The sequence below is a fragment of the Physeter macrocephalus genome, chromosome 4 (genome assembly GCF_002837175.3).
Source record: "Physeter macrocephalus isolate SW-GA chromosome 4, ASM283717v5, whole genome shotgun sequence".
Lineage (NCBI taxonomy): Eukaryota > Metazoa > Chordata > Mammalia > Artiodactyla > Physeteridae > Physeter > Physeter macrocephalus.
Genome location: NC_041217.1, coordinates 116,380,575 through 116,399,577, shown reverse-complemented (window position 1 = coordinate 116,399,577; position 19,003 = coordinate 116,380,575). Strand labels below are relative to the sequence as shown.

The window sequence follows — 19,003 nt, the reverse complement described above, 5'->3', positions numbered from 1 at the left end:
GTTCAGGACGTGCGGGCTCAGCGGCCATGGCTCACGGGCCCAGCCGCTCTGCGGCATGTGGGATCTTCCCGGACTGGGGCACGAACCCATGTCCTCTGCATCGGCAGGTGGACTCTCAAACACTGCGCCACCAGGGAAGCCCTGATGATTTTTTTTTTTTTTTTCTATTTTGGTTTCTCTACATCTTTGTTCAACTTAAAGGCTAGTTATTTATTCTTGGAGGATTGTGATATGTTTATTAAATGTCAAAATGAGATTCTTTTTAAAAAGAAGGCAGGTTTTTCATAGTGTTATAGTCAGCTCCAAAGAACTTTTTCCTTCTCATAAAGAATTTTTTTATTTGTATATATTTATTGTGATTCTGTTAATTTGTTGAATTAACTGACTTTATAAAAATTTACAAACTTTTTCTTGCCTTAAGATGTAATATTTTCCACTTAAATGATTATCTAGGGAGTGATTATTTGCATTACAAAAGAATTCTTTAGTTTATCATTCCTTTAAACCTGTGAGATAGGAATACCAAAGTAACATTTAACATACTTCTCTGTGACCTTTCATAATTAGAAATTTTAAATTATGTTCATAACATAATTTGCTTTTATTTTAATATGAACACATATTAGGAAATTATTTGGAATATATATTTCAAAGGGGTTATAAGAATTATGCTGAATTAAAAAAAATTTTTTTTTTGCTTGGATTAATCACATTTAGAAATACCTCTGTATGTGAGACTTAAGAATTTGTATAGTCTGTGATTAATGGAAATAAGGGCATCCTTTCTTTGTTCCTAATGATTATATTATGTTATTGTTTTGCTTAGTTTGAGAACAACCGTGTATTAGCTTTACTTGGCTGATATCAGTAAATGTGTCTATTTCCTATATGTAAGGACTGCACTTATTAATTTATGTAATAGTGAAACACTACAGTAGCAGAAAAAAATAGCACTGCCTCTTTAGCCAAAATAAGCACTGTAACATGGATGTATTTCTACTTCTGCCAAATAAAAAAGTGATGGTACATCTTGCTGATGTATTGAATATTTTATACAATGCTTATATATATTTGCAAGGTCACACTTGTCTCAGCGAACCCTACCTACCTTATGGGAGCTTTCAGTCTCCATAAGACCACATATACAGGCATGGGGAATACAGAACACTGCAGACATACTGAAATCAAGTGTAAAAGTATGTTTTCTTTACGTACTAACTGGGAGAGAAAACAGTTTTGTGATCAATAAAGAAAAAGTACTTGTGGTTTTTTGTTAATAATTTAAAGTGTTTGGGTTAAAATTGCCATCAAACACAATATAAATTTATCTTATTGATGTACGTGCATCCTTCCCTATTCAGACATACCCCTTGCCCACCACTTCTTGGTTCAGATACATTTAGTCAAGGAGAGGGATGCTGCCTGGATACCACTGAAGACACCGGATGGTGAGAAGGGTTTATCTCGTTATAAAAACAGTATTCTCGATTTGGGACTTTTTAATGAAGAGGTTTATTTTAGAATAAACCTGTACAGTATAGATAAATGTATATAGTTATATTTTTAGACTGTTAAACTAAACGTAAACTTAAGTATATTACTTAATAAACGAACCATACAAATATGAGTTAAATTTTTTCCTAGCAAGGATATAGGGTTGGAGATGGAATGGGAAACCTGATCCATGTCTCAACCTCATCTTCTGTTTTCTTTGTCATCTGCCATCCTCCTGTTGTCTCATGCCGTCCTCTTTGACCCTGCTACATGAACTTAATATTTTGCCCTTTAAACATGTCTCTCCAAATTTTTATGTTTGTCTAAAATACTCCTCTACAAGAGTCTCAGTGTCCTATTGTTACACTCTTTGTAGGGCTTTGCTGGAAATCATTATAAACTCACTTGGTTTATCCAGCTGTCTTTCCTACTGTTCTTGCTTTTGACTTCTATTTTTTATGTAGTGTTTCTTCCTACACTCTGTATTCTGTAATACTTTACCCTGCCACTTCTCCTTTAATCTCTTTCTCTCCTCATGCTACTGACATTTTTGATCAGGCTGCTCAGCTCTTTTGTCTGATAAGGTCCTTTTTTTGTTTTTTTCTACCTTTGAACAGTGAAAACCCTTAAGTAACCTTTATCGTTTGGGCAGGAAAGGACTGAATTCCAGTACAGGAAAAAAAAAAAAAAAAAAAAGCAGACCTTCCTTCTATGATGCTTTTTATTCTGTACTTAAAAGCCACAGCAAGGCAACTGGTATATCAAATACCACCTCAACGTTTTGCTTTTAACTGTCTCTTATGTGTGTCACAAAAGCCTTTCACAAAGTATACTTATATATAGGAAATTACAGAACTTTTGTAATTTGCTATTTGAAATAATACCATAATACTTAAATATAGAGAAGAACTTGAACATTTGAAAGCACCTGAAATATGTGACTTCTAGAATTTTGCTAATTCTTTTATTTAATAACACTGTGAGAGAATAGGCCCAGGGACTTTAAAAAGGACTGAGTGCTTAATGTGGTAGCAGATGGATAATTTTTTTAAAAGTAGGTTATAGCGGGTGCATTTGTTATCTATTGCTGCATAAAAAATTATCCCCAAATTTAGCAGCTTTAAACAATAAACATTATCTCCCATAGTTTCTGACGGTTGGGAATTTAGGAACGGCTGGTTCTAGTGGTCCAGGGTTTTAGGGTCTGTCCTGAGACTTCAGTCATCTGAAGGTTTGACTAGGGCTGGAAGATTTGCTTCCAGGATTTGCTCACTCACATGGCTGTTGTCAGGGGGCTTTAGGTCCTTGCCACGTGGGCCTCTTAACAGAGCTTCCTGAGTATCTTTAAAATATAGCAGCTGGCTTTCCCCAGAGGGAGTAATCCAAGAGATATCAAGGCAAAAGACACAGTATCTTTTATAACCTAGACTTGAATGGGACATACCGTCACTTGTGCCATATGCTGTTAGTCACACAGACCAACCCTGAGACAATGTGGGAGGAGATTACACAAGGGTGGAAAGACTAGGAGGCGGGATCATTTGGGGTTATCTTGGTGGCTGGATATCACACCAGGGAATCATAATAAATTGTATATAGATAATGTAGACATTTTAATTTTAAATGAATATGTGCACATTCTTGGACCAATCTTTTGAGGTAGGGTGAAGGCCTTTACTGGGAGTATGGATCTACTGGGTATTCTGAGATGTCTTTGTTGTAGAAACTATACCTCAAAATCATCATCTGGGTTTTCCAGTTTCCCTTATTTAAAGGAGAAAAAGTTACATGAAAAGCAATGAGTCCCAAATCCCCCTAGGTTTTCATAATTTTCTACCCAATCTTTTACATTTGTCTTCCCCACACCTAGCTTGATGGTAATGTTTATAAGCTATTTGCTTTCATTACGTCTTCAAAGCATTCAACTTAGCTTTTATAAAAACTATTAACTGTTTATTTTTGCTTTTGTATTTCTTCCTTTTTGTAATGTTTGTGTAATTTCAGTAACATGCAACTGATGTAATCAAGAGTGAGAACAAATCTAATCGATTCATGATAAATATACAAAACAAGGAATGTTTACACAGATAGACAAATCTTGGATTTCTAATAGTCTTCTCAAACTTAGCATGTCCAGAACGGAGCTCCTGACCACACCAGCCTAAACCTCCTCCCCATCTTTCTCATCCCAGTAAATGAAAACATTTTTCCAGTTCCTCAGGCCCAAAACTTCTTTTCCTCACATCTCACACTCAATCTGTTACCAAAATCCTACCAGTTCCACTTTTTAAAAAGTACCAAGAAAAAAAATACGCCAGGCATTCCTCACTACCTTCAGAACTATCATCTTGGTCCACACTCCATTACCTGTCATCCTGATTATTTTGGAAGCCTCCTAATTGGTCTCCCTGCTTCATTTAGTGTGTTTGCAGCACATTGGCCAGAGTGAACATGTTAAAAATATGTCAGATTATGTCACTGCTTTGTTCACAATCCACCAGTGGCCACCCATCTTGGAGTAAAAGCCAAAGTCCTTACAATGTAAAAAAGGTTTCTCACAGTCTATCTCCTGTCCCACTCCACTTAGTATTATTTCACCCTTTGCCTACTCAGCTTCACCCACAGAAGCCTTCTTGTTCTTCCTAGAACATGTCAGATAGGATCCTTCCTGGGGCTTTTGCACCTCCTTCTGGACCACTTTGCTCCCACTCTGTTCCCAGCATTCCCTACTTTTCTGCTCTGGTTTATCTCTAATGCATATCACTTAGCTGTTTATTTGCCTACTGGCTGCCCTCTTCCACTAAAATGTATGTCCCATGATGGCAGGGCTTTTTATTTGTTTTGTGACTGCTGTATCCTCAGTATCTAGAACTGAATATTTGTTGAATGAATGAATGATGAATTGAGGGGAGAAGAGGTAGGCCTTGCATGCTGTGGGTAGCTAGCAGAGTATATAGGAAGAATGAAGAGCTTTATTGTATCTGGTGAATCTGAGTGGATCAGTTAAGATAGTTTCTACTCCTTTAAGTCATAAATATAAATGTGTTAATTATAAATTGGTAAGTGTAAGAAAGAAAAGGGTGGAGTGAGAATTTATAATGGGGGAACTGATAAAGATTGGGGTAAAAGGAAGGCTTCTCTGAGAGAGCAACATATAAGCAGACAGCAAAAGCATATGTTGAAGTTAGGTAGGTGGAGTCCAGGGAAAGAGAATTTCATGCAGAGGGAACAGCTTATGCAAAGGCCCTGCAGCCAAAATGACCACGGAAAATTCCATGAACTGAAGAAGATTAGGGTGATGGTATTGACGGGTGCAAGGGAACAAGCTAGATCAGGCCACGCTAATCTGTATTAGAGTAAGTTTAAATAGCTGTTTTAATTACCAATCTAGAACTTTTCTCTAATTGAAGAATGAATGGTTTATACCTCTTTTTTTTTTTTTTTTTTTTTTTTTTCTCCCCCCGGTACGCGGGCCTCTCACTGTTGTGGCCTCTCCCGTTGCGGAGCACAGGCTCCGGACGCGCAGGCTCAGCGACCATGGCTCACGGGCCCAGTCGCTCCGCGGCATGTGGGATCTTCCCGGACCGGGGCACGAATCCGTGTCCCCTGCATCGGCAGGCGGACTCGCAACCACTGCGCCACCAGGGAAGCCCGGTTTATACCTCTTAAAAGAATTTCCATCCCGAGTAAATAGTGTTTGGGGATGGGATGGAGAAGGAAAGTTTTAGTTAAGACGAGAAGGCCTTTTCAAAATCCCTGAAAAATATAACCTGAGCACCACTGTGCCCGGGGCTGGAAATTGGAGGTGGTTGTCCTTGGCTTATCTGTGTGGATGCTAGTTCGATTTTGTTAATTCATTCACTCATTCATTAAATTTATATTCATTTTATGCATGCAGCGAAGAACTGAAGATCTCCCCACCAGGAAAATGTCGCCGCTGGATCAGTATTTCACGTTTTAATGTAGGTTGTCTGATGGGTTTAATTGGCAGTCTGGTGGTCCAGATTGAAAAGTTCTGTGGTGCCAATATTCGCAAGATGCCTTAATGTAGGTTTAGAAAGACCAGAGATGATTTGCCTTCAATTAAGGAAAAGTGGAAGATTATATAAATATTATTTATTTTTATGCCTCCTCCTCCCCGCCCCCTCCCCCCTCTTTCTTCCACTTTTCTCTATCAGCCATTCTCTTTGGAGTTGAAGACCAGAACCCAGAAAAGGAGAGCAACAGACAGATGAAGTGGTCCCCGGTCTGCTGCCCTGTGCTCTCAACAGTAAAAGGAAGGTTGGCCGAGGGTCGACGCTCTGGATGAAGATAAGGCAGTGCTTCGGCTTCTTAGACACCAGGACCGGTAGGGCAGCTGAGAAGCGGGCCCAGCGCAAAGCGGCTGCGGGTCGCGGCGAGGCAGCCGCCGCCTGTTTCTGAATCCCATTCCGGTAGCACCCGTTTCCCACGAGGGAGGCAGCCTGTCTTCCCCGGACCCCGCCGGGAGGTGGAGGCGGACCCGCGGGGAGGGGGTCAGCGCAGGGACCCAGAGCCGGGCGACCCGCAGGTCCCGGCGGAAAGTTGGCAGCCACCGCCCCCCTCGCCCGCCTTCCTCCTGGACTCTCCACCCCTCTCCGGGCCACACGGCGGAGGCGGGGGGTTGGGGGAACTGGCCTCGTGTTTTGGAACAGCTGCAGCCGGCGTTGGGCCCGCCTGGAATGCGGGAACAGGCTGCACACCAGGACTTTTATGGAAACTTGCTGCTGGAGCCGGCGGCGGCCAGAGGGCTCGTAGCGGCTGGAGCGGCGGCGGCCGGAGCGCCAGGACCCCTGACCACACCCCGGCGCCCCAGAGCCTGCCAGCGCGCACCCCGGACCTTCGCGTGTCGCCGGCTCGAGGCGGGTGAGAGGAGTCGGGGGGACGTGGGGAGGGGGCGGCCGAGACGGAGCCGTTGGCTCCCCCGGGGCGGCGGGGACGCGCGCCCCGGCTCCTGGCCCGGCTCCATCCAGCTGTGGCGACGCGCTGGTCCCCCGGCGCGAGCGAAACGGCCCTCGGAGCCGCTTCCGCGGGCTTGGCGGAGGGCGGACCGGGGTCGGCCTGGCTGTCCCTCCGCGGTCACCGGCCTCGGGCTCCTGGCCACGATTTCCTTGCCCGGCTCCGCAGCCTCAGCTCGGCTTGCTCCCTGTCTGTGCAGTTTCGGGAGCTTTCTCGGTCCTGCAGGGGGTGAGCCCTACGGCGGTGGAGCGGGTGCCGGTCCCCTTGCTCTGTCCCAGGGGTCCCGGCAGGTAAAGTGCCGTGTCGTCCCCCACCACGTGCCCCCGGCGCGGTCTCCGTCTCCGCCGGCAGTGCCTGTTGTTTTTAAGAAAAGTCATTCCTGATCGGTACCTGTGGAGGCTGGGGACTGAAATGTGATTTAACAGCCCATCATCTGCCCCTCCCTCCAGACTAGTTTTTCGTGATTCTAACCGATGTCGGATGTTGGGAGTTGTGCAACTAGAGCTGGAAGTTGGAGTGAATGATGTAGTCACCTCTCGAGACCTCCCTTCTCTGTATGCTTTTTGAAAACGCCGAGCCATTCCAACTGTTTGTAAACTCTGCAAAGCTCTACAAATGCTAAAAATTTATTATTAATGGCGTTTATAAAGAAAATAACCTAGTTGAGAGGTTAGTTGATTATCGCAGTGGCTTCAAGATCTTCATTTCATATTTATTTAATTTAAGGTCCATAATGCGAACGAAGAGAGTTGGAAAGGGGGGGGGTGAAGAGAGAGTGGGAGAGAGAGACAGAGAGGGAGGATAGAAAGAGAACAAGATAAAAATAGCATAAGTATATGCCCTAACAAAATGTCTGTCCTTGGGCTGGAGGCAGGTAAAGAAAAGAAGTTAAGCTATAATAAGAAAGAAATTAGTTCCGTGAGCAAAGCAACGGGAGCATCATTCACCAGCTTAATTTTGTTAACGAATTCATGTATGGGCCCATTGGCCTTCGAGTCACAACATAACTATGTGTTGGGTAGCATGATTATATAAACTTAGGTATTTATACCATCTTAGTCACCCGTCATTGAGTGAACCACATTATTCTCCGCCAATCCTTTTACAGGTTAAATTGTTGCCATAAGAAAACTCAGAATACACATGAGTCTCTGAAATTCTTTTGAGTTTTGAAGCCCGGTAGGGTGGAAAAGTGCATTATCAACCAAATTGAGGGACAGGGTATTTTTTTGAGGAGGTATATTTAGTATAAATGAACTTTGATTACTTAATGTAGTTAAGTCAGATTCTTTCTCACAGCTATTAGCCCCCTATTTTTGAAGATATTTTATATTCTGGATGGGAATACTTGAAAGAAAAATGTGGGCAATTCTGTATTTTGTCTGCCACGACTCCCTTAAAGAACCCTAAGCAAAAACCACAACAAAATTCTTTTAAATCCAGTTTATGTTGATACAGTATTGATATAATTTCCATTTTCATGAGAGTCACACTTTTAAATCCATTTTAAGCTGAAATGTAGTGAATAGCAATTTTTCCTACTCATTGAAAATGGAATCTGTGCTATTTTTGAAAATTTGATATGTAAAACTGATCATTGTCAAAATGTATGTCATCTTGAGATGACTATATTTAGCATCAGCGAAGGAATGCATTATCTAGGTTTTTGAACAGTATTTTTCCCCTGAAATTACATTTGAGGTATTTGGGTTAGGGTTTCATTTGTGAACAGAATGAAAACTGGATATGTATATTTGGAAGAGATTAATTGGGAATTTAGATTGCTTAGAACCCAAGTGGCCTGAAATGAGATACTACTTCATTTAGGAAAAAAAAAGAAAACCTACTGTTACCTTTGAAACACCCTAAAGGCAAATAAAAGTATTGTTTAAATAAAAATACATGCCTAAAAGAAAGAAAACAATGTAGTAAATGTAGAAAAGTATGTAACAGATGGGCAGATATCAGAAAGATTTTATAGAAGAGAGGACTTAGTACATTGTATGGTATGTAGGCCACACACACAAAACATCTTAGTAGTCAACTTTGTAATTAAGAAGGAGAATGACCTACAATTCTTAACAATTTCATGTATCTCTGTTCTTATTTAATCTGTCTGTGGTCTACATCACCTGTATAGTTTCTTTCATGTTCTCTTTCTTCTGGTTTTATAATTGCAAGATTACTTCTCTATATACACTTAGAGTTGTTGTATTTTCTTTTTCTATTTAAATGCTCAGCGCATAGTTTGGCTTGACTTAATGGTAGTATACTTTCTACACTCTAGGATGGGTGGATTTTTACCCAGAAATCCAACTTATTCATTTAACTTTCAGTCAAATTTGTTTTTTATTATAAAGTTAATACAACCATATTATATTTATGGTTAAAAAGTGTGGGGAACTGAAAAGGGGGCTCTCATCATCTGACACATAAACGGTTAGTATTTTGATATAGTTCCCTCTTTTCCCCATGCATAGGATGTTTTTTCTTGCATTGCCATATCTCAATGAAAGTGCATATGTGAAAGCATCTGATACAGCATCTGCCATCTAGTAAGTGTTCAAGAGTTGGTTCTTTTTCTCCCTTCCCCTCTTTTTTTTTTTTCTTTCTTCATCTCTTCCTTTTTGTTCTGAGATTAGAAGACAGATAGTTTGGGGTCCCTAGGCCAGGTTTTGAGGTTGGTGAAATTTGACTTCCACCTTCCTTTCTGTGCCTCTTTCCTGCCCTTTTCTCCCCTTTGACTCTGCCTCCCTCTTTCTGGCCAAAATAGGCCTCCCCTTTGTCTCTTTGCATTTTCTCAATGATGCTTGTTCATTTAGGTCAAGGGCCACAAATTGGGAGCCAAAAAGCCACTTTCAGCCATAGACATGCTTAAAAATTGTACATTTTATATTAAAATATGGATTTTCAGCCTCTCTTGAAAAATTGGAAGATCTTGGCAAAACTGGGTCCACATTTCTGCATAGCAAGAATACCCTGGAACTAAGTAGTGGCTCCCTCCTCAGATAGAGTACACACTCTTCTTTTGACATAGTCTCCACCATCCATTACTGTTTGACAGTTAGTCATCACTCATTTATATAACCTGTAAATTATACTACGTAACATGAACTTACATTACCTGACCATAGACACTTGAATATGCAGGCCCCTGATCTAAGTATCAATATTAGGGCAAGTCTGAAGCCATGATATGATGGAAAGTCTGCTGGACTTGGCATTAGGAACCTGGACGTTAAATGTTGAAGATATATTTTGGTTAGCAATCCTTCTCTTAAATAATCTGATCATGGGAATGAGAAGGAGAGGTTAACTTTCATTGACACTAATTGCTAGTGTCCATCGAGCTGAAAGGAACCATGTATTGAGAACTAAAAATATTTTAACCGGTGGGACTTTAGAAAGCATAGGGGAAATATCTCTGGGAAAGAAATCTTTCCTAGGAACTCTTAAATAATCCTACTCCTTCCCCATCTTAAGAGTGTAGGAGAGTTTTTGCAACGCTTAGACATTGGTCATAAAGTGGAGTTAACTACTATTCTTCTACCTCACTGCCCCACCCACTTGTTTGGAGCCAGCGGCCTGGGTCTTCCCATTCCCAGCTGTGTCCTTCAAAGGCCATCTTCCACTTGAAGAGGGGGTGAGGAGGCCCAGTCTCCTCCAGAAATTGCTTGGGAAGCCAACATCCTGAAGGCCCAATTTCTGGTTTTTCATGATATCTAGTTTAATGTAAACTCACTGCATTTTATTTTACTTTCTATAATTTTATTTATTTGTTTGTTCATTTGTTCATTCATTCATTCATTCATTCATGCATCCTCATCATCAGCCCTCCTTTTAGAGATATCATTCATAAGTTTCATTTGGGTTGATTCTGGATCAGACAGTTTTCCTCCTCTTTGTTATTTGTTCACTAGCTCAAATATGAATCGAGTTTGTACTGTGTCCTAGTTGTTATGTGAGATGCAAAAGATAAAGAACCAACTAGAGCACAGTTCGTATCTTTCAGGTACTCATAGTATATGGTGAATGCTCTTTTGAAAATGTTACACACAGTCATATGAGTGCAAAGTATTATATATTAATACAGAAGCATGTCAAGACAGGTTGAAATAAGATTCTTGATTATAAGTGAGGAATTATATATTGGTAGGAGAAAAAAACTCACTATTTTAAAAAGGTAAAATAAGATCTAGTTTCATATTTTTGAGCAGTGATGAGGTTCATGATGTTTTGTAATATAATTTTTTTTTTTTTGCGGTACGCGGGCCTCTAACTGCTGTGGCCTCTCCCGTTGCAGAGCACAGGCTCTGGACGCGCAGGCTCAGCGGCCATGGCTCACGGGCCCAGCCGCTCCGCGGCACGTGGGATCTTCCCAGACTGGGGCACAAACCCGCGTCCCCTCCATCGGCAGGTGGACTCCCAACCACTAAGCCACCAGGGAAGCCCCTACACTATTTTTGAAACACATTTTATCAGGCCATTAAGTCATTTTCAAAGACTTTCTGAAGGTTATCTCATTTATTGCTATGCCAGCTGATACCAATATTAGTATATTGTGTATGTACACATATATACAATTCATATATATATATTTCATGTACTTTTAGGTAAAAATGGAGAATGACGGAGTGAAAGAGTAGTTGACTAGAAGTCAGGAAACTTGGAGTCTAGTTCCTTCTTCTGCTGCTGAACAGTTTGCAGCCTTGGATTGGTCACTGAATCTTTTTGAACCTCCCATTTTTTCATATGGTAAAAGAACGGGTTGGACTAAGTGATCTTTAAGGTCTTTAGCGAATGAGCTCTAAAAGTCCATGATTCTTAGTACATGTATAACCAGACCCCAGATGTAATTCTGACGGGTAGTAAAACCTGTTCAAAACTGAACTCAGTTTTTTACCCCTTAAACATGCTTTTAATGGTAACCCTGTCCACCCATTCACTCAAACTAAGAAACTTGAACTAATTCTTTTTTTTTTTTTAAGATTTATTTCTTGTTTATTTATTTATTTTGCTGCATCGGGTCCCAGCTGTGGCACGCGGATCTTCCTTGCAGCGCACGGGCTTCTCTCTAGTTGTGGTGTGTGGGTTTTCTCTCTCTGGTTGCGGTGTGGGCTCCAGAGCACGTGGGCTCTGTAGTTTGCGGCACGCAGGCTCTAGTTGAGGCACACGAGCTCAGGAGTTGTGGCGCGCTGGCTTAGTTGCTCCGCAGCATGTGGGATCTCGGTTCCCTGACCAGGGATCGAACCCATGTCCTCTGCACTGTAAGGCGGACTCCTTAACACCAGACCACGAGGGAAGTCCCTGAACTAATTCTTGACAGTATTCCTCTCCTCACCTCTACCCTCCAAATCTAATTGGTTAAAATTCTTGCAGTAATGCCCCCAGTACAACCCCCTTCCCTGGAGGAAGGGACTTTGTCTTTTTGTTCACTTTCATCTCTCCACAGCCTAGGATAGTCCCTGGCATATAGTAGAAGCTTAATAAACACTTGTTAAATGAATGAATGGGTCACCATGTCTTGTCAATTATACTTCTAAAATGTCTTTTCCAACGTTTCATTCCTAATGCTGCTATCTTAATTCAGGCCCTTATCTTCTCTTGCCAAGATCATTCTACTTGTCCTCCCTGTAGTCTTTCCCCATTTTATTCCAGTTTTCTACACTGCTATCAGTCTCTTTTTTCTTTCTAGAATATATATCTTATTAAGTCACATTTCTACTTTAAAAAAATCCTTTGCTGGCGCCCCATTGACTATAGGATCAAGTCTAAACTGTTTTCTAAATATGGCATTTAGGAATCTTCCTATTCTGTGCCCAGTCTGTCTCTCCAGTTTTACCATAGATTCTCTGGACAACTTATAGCTCCCCAAATTTGTACTGGGCTATCAGGCCTTGGTGTTTTTGTTCGTGTTGCTTCTTTTGCCTGGATGCCCTTACTGTCTTTTCTACGTTGTGAAATCCTACTTATCCTTCAAGGTCTAAATCAAATGTCACCATCTCTCTCTGTGTCATCTGCCCTCACCCCAGCCCCCTCCTTAATCCCACCATAGTCTTTCCATGACTTTTCCATATTTCTATAGCCCAGTATATCCTACTATTATGGCACTTATTACTTTGTTTTATAATTAGTTGTGGTCCCATCTGTTTTTCCTAACAAAGCTAATTGATTTCAAAGGCTGTCGCCTACATTTTGTATACCATCACCAGGCATAATATCTGGTACACAGTAGATTCTCCTCACAAAAATACTATGTTTTTAAATACAGACCTAATCTGTCGAGTTTGAAAAAAAATGCATTCTGAATGAATCATGGACAGGCTATAGTAATATTGCAGTATTCCCTCTGAAACCTATGATGGATACTTGTCTTTATTTAAGAAGACATTAAATGCTTAATATGCTGGAATGGCATTATTAAAATCCCTTCATCATACCTTTATTATGACCAAGCTTTTGTTGATGAACCACATGTTCAACCTTATCCTTTGGTCAGTGTTTTGCCTTATTCTTGATAACAATTCGACTGGCTTGCTTGAGATCTCAGACACTTAGAAAAGTACAGTGAGGCCTAATTGTTGTGTTGCTGCTGCCCCTTTAAGGTGGCTAAAGACATTACATCTGCCTGCCCAAACAGAAGAAAAGTTCCTTAGTACTAGATTAAGAAAAGTGTGTGAGATTCCAGATATAAATCCTTTGGCATTTATGTTACTGATTATAGGAATTAAGTTGTTAAACTAAGCCTCATTTAGTGTTCTAAAATACAGTAAGGGAGTGCTCAGTCTACTACTTTATTTTTAGAATTAGAACTGACATGATTTGATAGAATGTTCTTTCCTATAATTCAGGAAATCTCAGAATGTGGTTTTAGAATCCTTGGGAGTCCCCAAGACCCTTCAAGGACCCATGAGGTCCTTCCTTTTCTAACAACATATCTGTATGAGGCCATGTTTTCTTTATATACTTCAGTCAAAACAACGTATCAGGGAAGAGATATGGGAACATATGTATACGTATAACTGATTCACTTTGTTGTAAAGCAGAAATTAACACACAATTGTAAAGCAATTTTGCCCCAATAAAGATGTTAAAAAAAAAACCAAAAAACAACGTATCACGATAGTTTGAATGCAGAAGCAGATATGAGAATATACCTGTCTTTTATTAAGCCAGATATTAAGGAGATATGCAAAAATGTAAAATAATGTCACTTTTCTAATTACTTTTATTTTGGAAAGTAGTTTTTTTCATAAAATGTGTTTATGTTGATGTATAATGGGCTTGTTATTTCAAATGACTTAATAAGTATATATTTGGAAATTCTGCTTTAATGTTCAATACATTATATATCTATAGATATAATCTATATAAACAAAAGCTTTCCGGGCTCCTCGATAATAGGCTCAGACATTAGGCCTTTTTATACTTTCTTGGCAATTATCTTTCATCCCATGTGGTCTCTGAACTCCTTGAAAAGACATATTTTATTCTATATTCATCTTTGTTTATGTAGTGCCTTAAACTGTCTAGCACACTGTAGAAAGATGTTTAATAAATGTTTCTTGAATTAATTAATAAATACATATTTATTCATTTTAGCCAATTTCTTCATTTCCCATTTATTCTTAGTTCTATCATACTCATCACCTCTGAATTTAAGAAATAACATGCAAACCACCTAGTATATGGTACATAATAGGGATTCAGTTGTTATTTTCCACCCTTCTCCTTAATTAGTATAGAGACACTAGGTCTTTCCTCTAATGTACTGTAACTTTAAAAAAATTCTTACTTTTTTTTTAAACATCTTTATTGGAGTATAATGGCTTTACAATGGTGTGTTAGTTTCTGCTGTATAACAAAGTGAATCAGCTATACATATCCATATATCCCCATATCCCCTCCCTCTTGCGTCTCCCTCCCACCCTCCCTATCCCACCCCTCTAGGTGGTCACAGAGCACCGAGCTGATCTCCCTGTGCTATGCGGCTGCTTCCCACTAGCTGTCTATTTTACATTTGGTATTGTATTTAAGTCCATGCCACTCTCTCACTTCGTCCCAGCTTACCCTTCCCCCTCCCCGTGTCCTCAAGTCCATTCTCTACATCTGCGTCTTTATTCCTGTCCTGCCCCTTGAAAAAAATTATTACATTTTATTGATATATGTAACTTCATTTCATTAATGACTTCACCAAATGAGAACTTGCCAATTTTCTTTGAGTGGTTACTTTAAAGTCTTCCCAAGAGAGAATAAAAGGCGAGAGTTACGGGGTTTGATCCTGGGCATAATTCTGAGGGCTAGGAGGAGGCCCTGCGCAGTGCCTAGAATGCGGTGGGTGCCATTGCAGCAGGGCTTAAAGCGTCTGTAAAGTGCTGTGCGCTGTGCTGAAATAGGCATTGGGCAGGCTGTAAGAAACAGACTTTGCGTTGTTGAAGACAATGGAAAAAGCTGATAATTGTTGAAGCTTTGTGGTGGGTGTATGGGGGTCTATAATATGAGTCGCTCTAATTTTTTATATGCGTGAAATAATAAAAAATTAAAGAAGATAGATTAGACTGATACATCTAAGATGTTTAAACTTATGCCAGATACATCTAGCCACTAGAAAATCTAGATATATCTAGAAAATCTAAGCACATTTTGAGATGTCAGAGACTGAAGGAAAAAAATCCATGCTTAGGTTGAAGTGCAGAAAATCACCATTTCTATTTATTGTTAGTTTGGGAAAATACTTCATTGGGAAAGAAGTGGCTTAAGAATTGTCTTGGAGATGGAAACAAGCATTGAATGTATTTGTCGAGGTGGGAGGTTGAAGGAATGGGAGGAGACAAGGTAAATCAGAGAGGCTAAGGGAACCTGCAAAAGGGCCTAACAAGCCCAGGTAAGAATTTCAGTTCTGGTGCATGATGCACTGTGCAGTTTATATCCTCAGAGCTGAGTGATAGACCAGAGTTAAGGAGCACCGAGCAGTAGAGAAGGCAGTAGCCGAGCTGATGAAGGTAGAAAGAATGGCAAGCTGTTACCTTATTCGAAATCAAAAGAATCATGGCTAGAAGTTACTCTGGAACTTTTAAAACCTCATTTTAGGGACTTCCCTGGCAGTCCAGTAGTTAAGACTCCGCACTTCCACCGCAGGGTTGCGGCTTCGATCCCTGGTGTTGGGGAGCTAAGATCCTCACGTGGTGAGGCAAAAAAAAGAAAAAAAAAAAAGAAAGAAAAAGAAAACCTCATTTTCCTAATATGTAATGTGTACTTAAAATCATTATTCTGATTTGCAAACGAAGCAACTGACAAAGGATTAATCTCCAAAATATACATGCAGCTCAATATCAACTATGGAGAACAGTATGGAGGTTCCTTAAAAAACTAAAAAAAGAATTACCATATGACCCAGCAATTCTACTACTGGGCATATACCCTGAGAAAACCATAATTCAAAACGATACAAGTACCACAGTGTTCACTGCAGCGCTATTTACAATAGCCAGGACATGGAAGCAACCTAAATGTCCATCGACAGATGAATGGATAAAGAAGATGTGGCACATATACACAATGGAATATTAGCCATAAAAAGGAAGGAAATTGAGTTATTTGTGGTGAGTTGGATGGACCTAGAGTCTGTCATACAGAGTGAAGTAAGTCAGAAAAACAAATACCGTATGCTAACACATATACATGGTATCTAGAAAAATGGTACTGATGGACCTAGTGGCAGGGCAGGAATAAAGACACAGACATAGAGAACGGACTTGAGGACACAGTTGGGGAAGGGGAGGCTGGGACGAAGTGAGGGAGTAGCACTGACATATATACACTACCAAATGTGAAATAGATAGCTAGTGGGAAGCAGCCGCATAGCACAGGGAGATCAGCTGGTGCTTTGTGATGACCTAGAGGGGTGGGGTAGGGTGAGTGGGAGGGAAGTCCAAGAGGGAGGGGATATATGTATACGTATAGCTGATTCACCTTTTTGTACAGCAGAAGCTAACACAACATTGTAAAGTAATTATGCTCCAATAAAGAAGTATAAAAAAATCATTATTCTGATAATATGTACCATTTAAGAGCTTTGAAGAGACTGCATTAAAAAAGCTTTCCTATAGCAACTGAGATAACTTTATGTACTCACCACATTGGATTCTGGTACCTACTGAAAAGTTTTACTAATTCAAAAATGTTTATCAGCATTCTGAAGGAGAGAAAACTATTAAAGTGAATACTTTGAATTTTATAGCTCCTCATTTTGTAAGTTTATTAATCAAAATAATGATCCATATGAATAATAAATATATATGAGTATTTCTAGTAAGGATTATTATGTGAAATTGAAGGAGGGCCTGGGACCTCTGTGCTAAATAAAGCAGCAAATTCCACATGAGTTTATAGACTAGGTGAAATGTTGACTAATAATATATGTAAAAAGCATGAAAGTGGGAGGAGTTGATAAAATGATCAAAGATTGAATGGGTATTTGGAATTTGAGAATCTGTTTCCAAAACATTAATTTGAAAATCTTTTGTTAAGTCTTTGATAGCATATTTTAAAATCTAGTATTGACAGTTTATTAAGGAAATAAAAGTTGAGTCAGAGGAATCGAATCTTTTAGACTTCTTGGTTTTGATGATTACTACGTGGATATTGAAAACCTTTCCATGATGGCTTTTGGGATTTATTTTAAATTATAATTTATTATTTAACAAGCATGGAGCTAGGCACTAGAAAGGAGCCAATCCTCTGTATTGTGGGAAAGGAGCATAAAGTCTACCAGATGTACAGATGAAAGTCTGGGTGGAATTAAGAGTACTGCAGAATGTAGACTGAGAACGGAAGTCATTGACCTTAGGCATCTAACGGGAAGTTTGGGGTATGGTGTGTGCTGGTTTTCAATTCTGTATTAAGTACGGTTGATGTTAGAACCATACCGGTGTCTACAGATAGCAAAGCAGACTGAACCATTAAAAATCCTGTTCCAAGGCTTTTGTTCAGAGTTTTGGCCAAGAGACTGTTAATAACATGAGAACAGGGAGAGCATCTGTCTATTCAGTGCTGCATTTCTCAATGCCTGGCAGAATGCCTGGCACATAATAGATGCTTAATAAATATTTTTTAAATGAACGGTGTGTTCTATTTATATTGTAGTCTGGCATAATGATAATCATAGTGAGAGTCATACATTATATCCCAAGAATCCTTAACTGTTTATAAAGTGCTTCCTCTTGAAGTTGGCAGGATTTACTTATTCAGTAAACAATTATTATATATGTCTTCTATGTACCAGGCACATGCTAAATACTATGGATACAGTGGTGTATAAAATACAGTCTCTACTCTCAGAAAGCTCACTTTCTGGTAGAGGAGGTGGTCAAGAAAGTCCTTTATTACCATACATTGTGGTAAATGCCACAGTTAGGGTAAGCATGGGGGTGCTACAGAAACACACACAGGAAAAGCACCTAACCCAGTCTCGTGGAGGCAAGGAAGGCTTCCTGGAGAAAAGTGACAGTTTATCTAAGAACTAAATGATGAGTAGGAGTTAGCTAAGAGAATAAGAGAATGAGTAGAACATCAAGCTGGGGGAGCTAGCTGTGTGAAGGCTCAGGTGTGCCAGTATTTCAGTATGGATGATAGAGTGGGAGGGAGGTATGGAGAGAGATGAGACCAGAGAGGTAATTTAAACGACTAAAGTGTATTAACTCACTGAAGAAAAAGTGTAGAGTCAGAAGAAAAGGGCAAAGACTGAAACGTGGGGGCAGACAACACTGAAGAAGTGTAGAGAGGCAAAGAAGCCCTCAGAGGAGCAGAGAAGGAATGGTCAGAGACATGAACAGGGAGAGAAATGGTGTCATGAGCCAAGTGAAGGCTCATGAGAAGGATTTCAAGAATGAAGGAGTGGGACTTCCCTGGTGGTCCAGTGGTAAAGAATCCTCCTTCCAATGCAGCGGACTTGGGTTCGATCCCTGACCCCTGGTCGGGGAACTAAGATCCCGCATGCCACGGGGCAACTAAGCCCGCATGCCACAACTACTGAGCTTGCGCACCTCAGTGAGAGAGCCCACGTGCCACAAACTACAGAGCCCATGTGCTCTGGAGCCCACGCACCACAACTAGAGAGAGAAAAGCCTGTGCACCGCAACAAAGAGCCTACATCGCAACGAAAGATCCCGCACGCTGCAACGAAGACCCCGCGTACCGCAACAAAGACCTGACGCAGCCAAAAGAAGATAAATAAATATTTAAAAAATAGAATGGGGCTTCCCTGGTGGTGCGGTGGTTAAGAATCCGCCTGCCAATGCGGGGGACATGGGTTCGAGCCCTGGTCCGGGAAGATCTCACATGCCGCGGAGCAACTAAGCCTGTGCGCCACAACTACTGAACCTGCGGTGTAGAGCCCGCGAGCCACAACTGCTGAGCCCGCCAGCCACAACTACTGAAGCCTGCTCACCTAGAACCCATGCTCCACAATAAGAGAAGCCACCGCAGTGAGAAGCCCGCGCACCACAACGAAGAGTAGCCCCCGGAGCCCTGG

The 19,003-nt window shown here is 40.7% G+C and overlaps 1 protein-coding gene across 8 annotated transcripts in view; it reads left to right on the top strand.

Moving 5' to 3' along the window:
• Positions 1–6,231: 6,231 nt before the first annotated feature.
• The window catches only part of NEXN (nexilin F-actin binding protein), a 56,596-nt gene continuing 43,824 nt past the window's right edge, over positions 6,232–19,003 (top strand). For 3 of the 8 annotated variants that reach the window (XM_028489236.2, XM_028489240.2, XM_028489234.2), the window contains exon 1: positions 6,235–6,378. The gene's annotated coding sequence lies outside the window, so the exon portion shown is untranslated. Of the gene's footprint in view, positions 6,379–19,003 lie in introns of all 8 variants that reach the window. The other 5 variants (XM_028489238.2, XM_028489242.2, XM_028489237.2 and 2 more) reach the window with 4 other exon arrangements.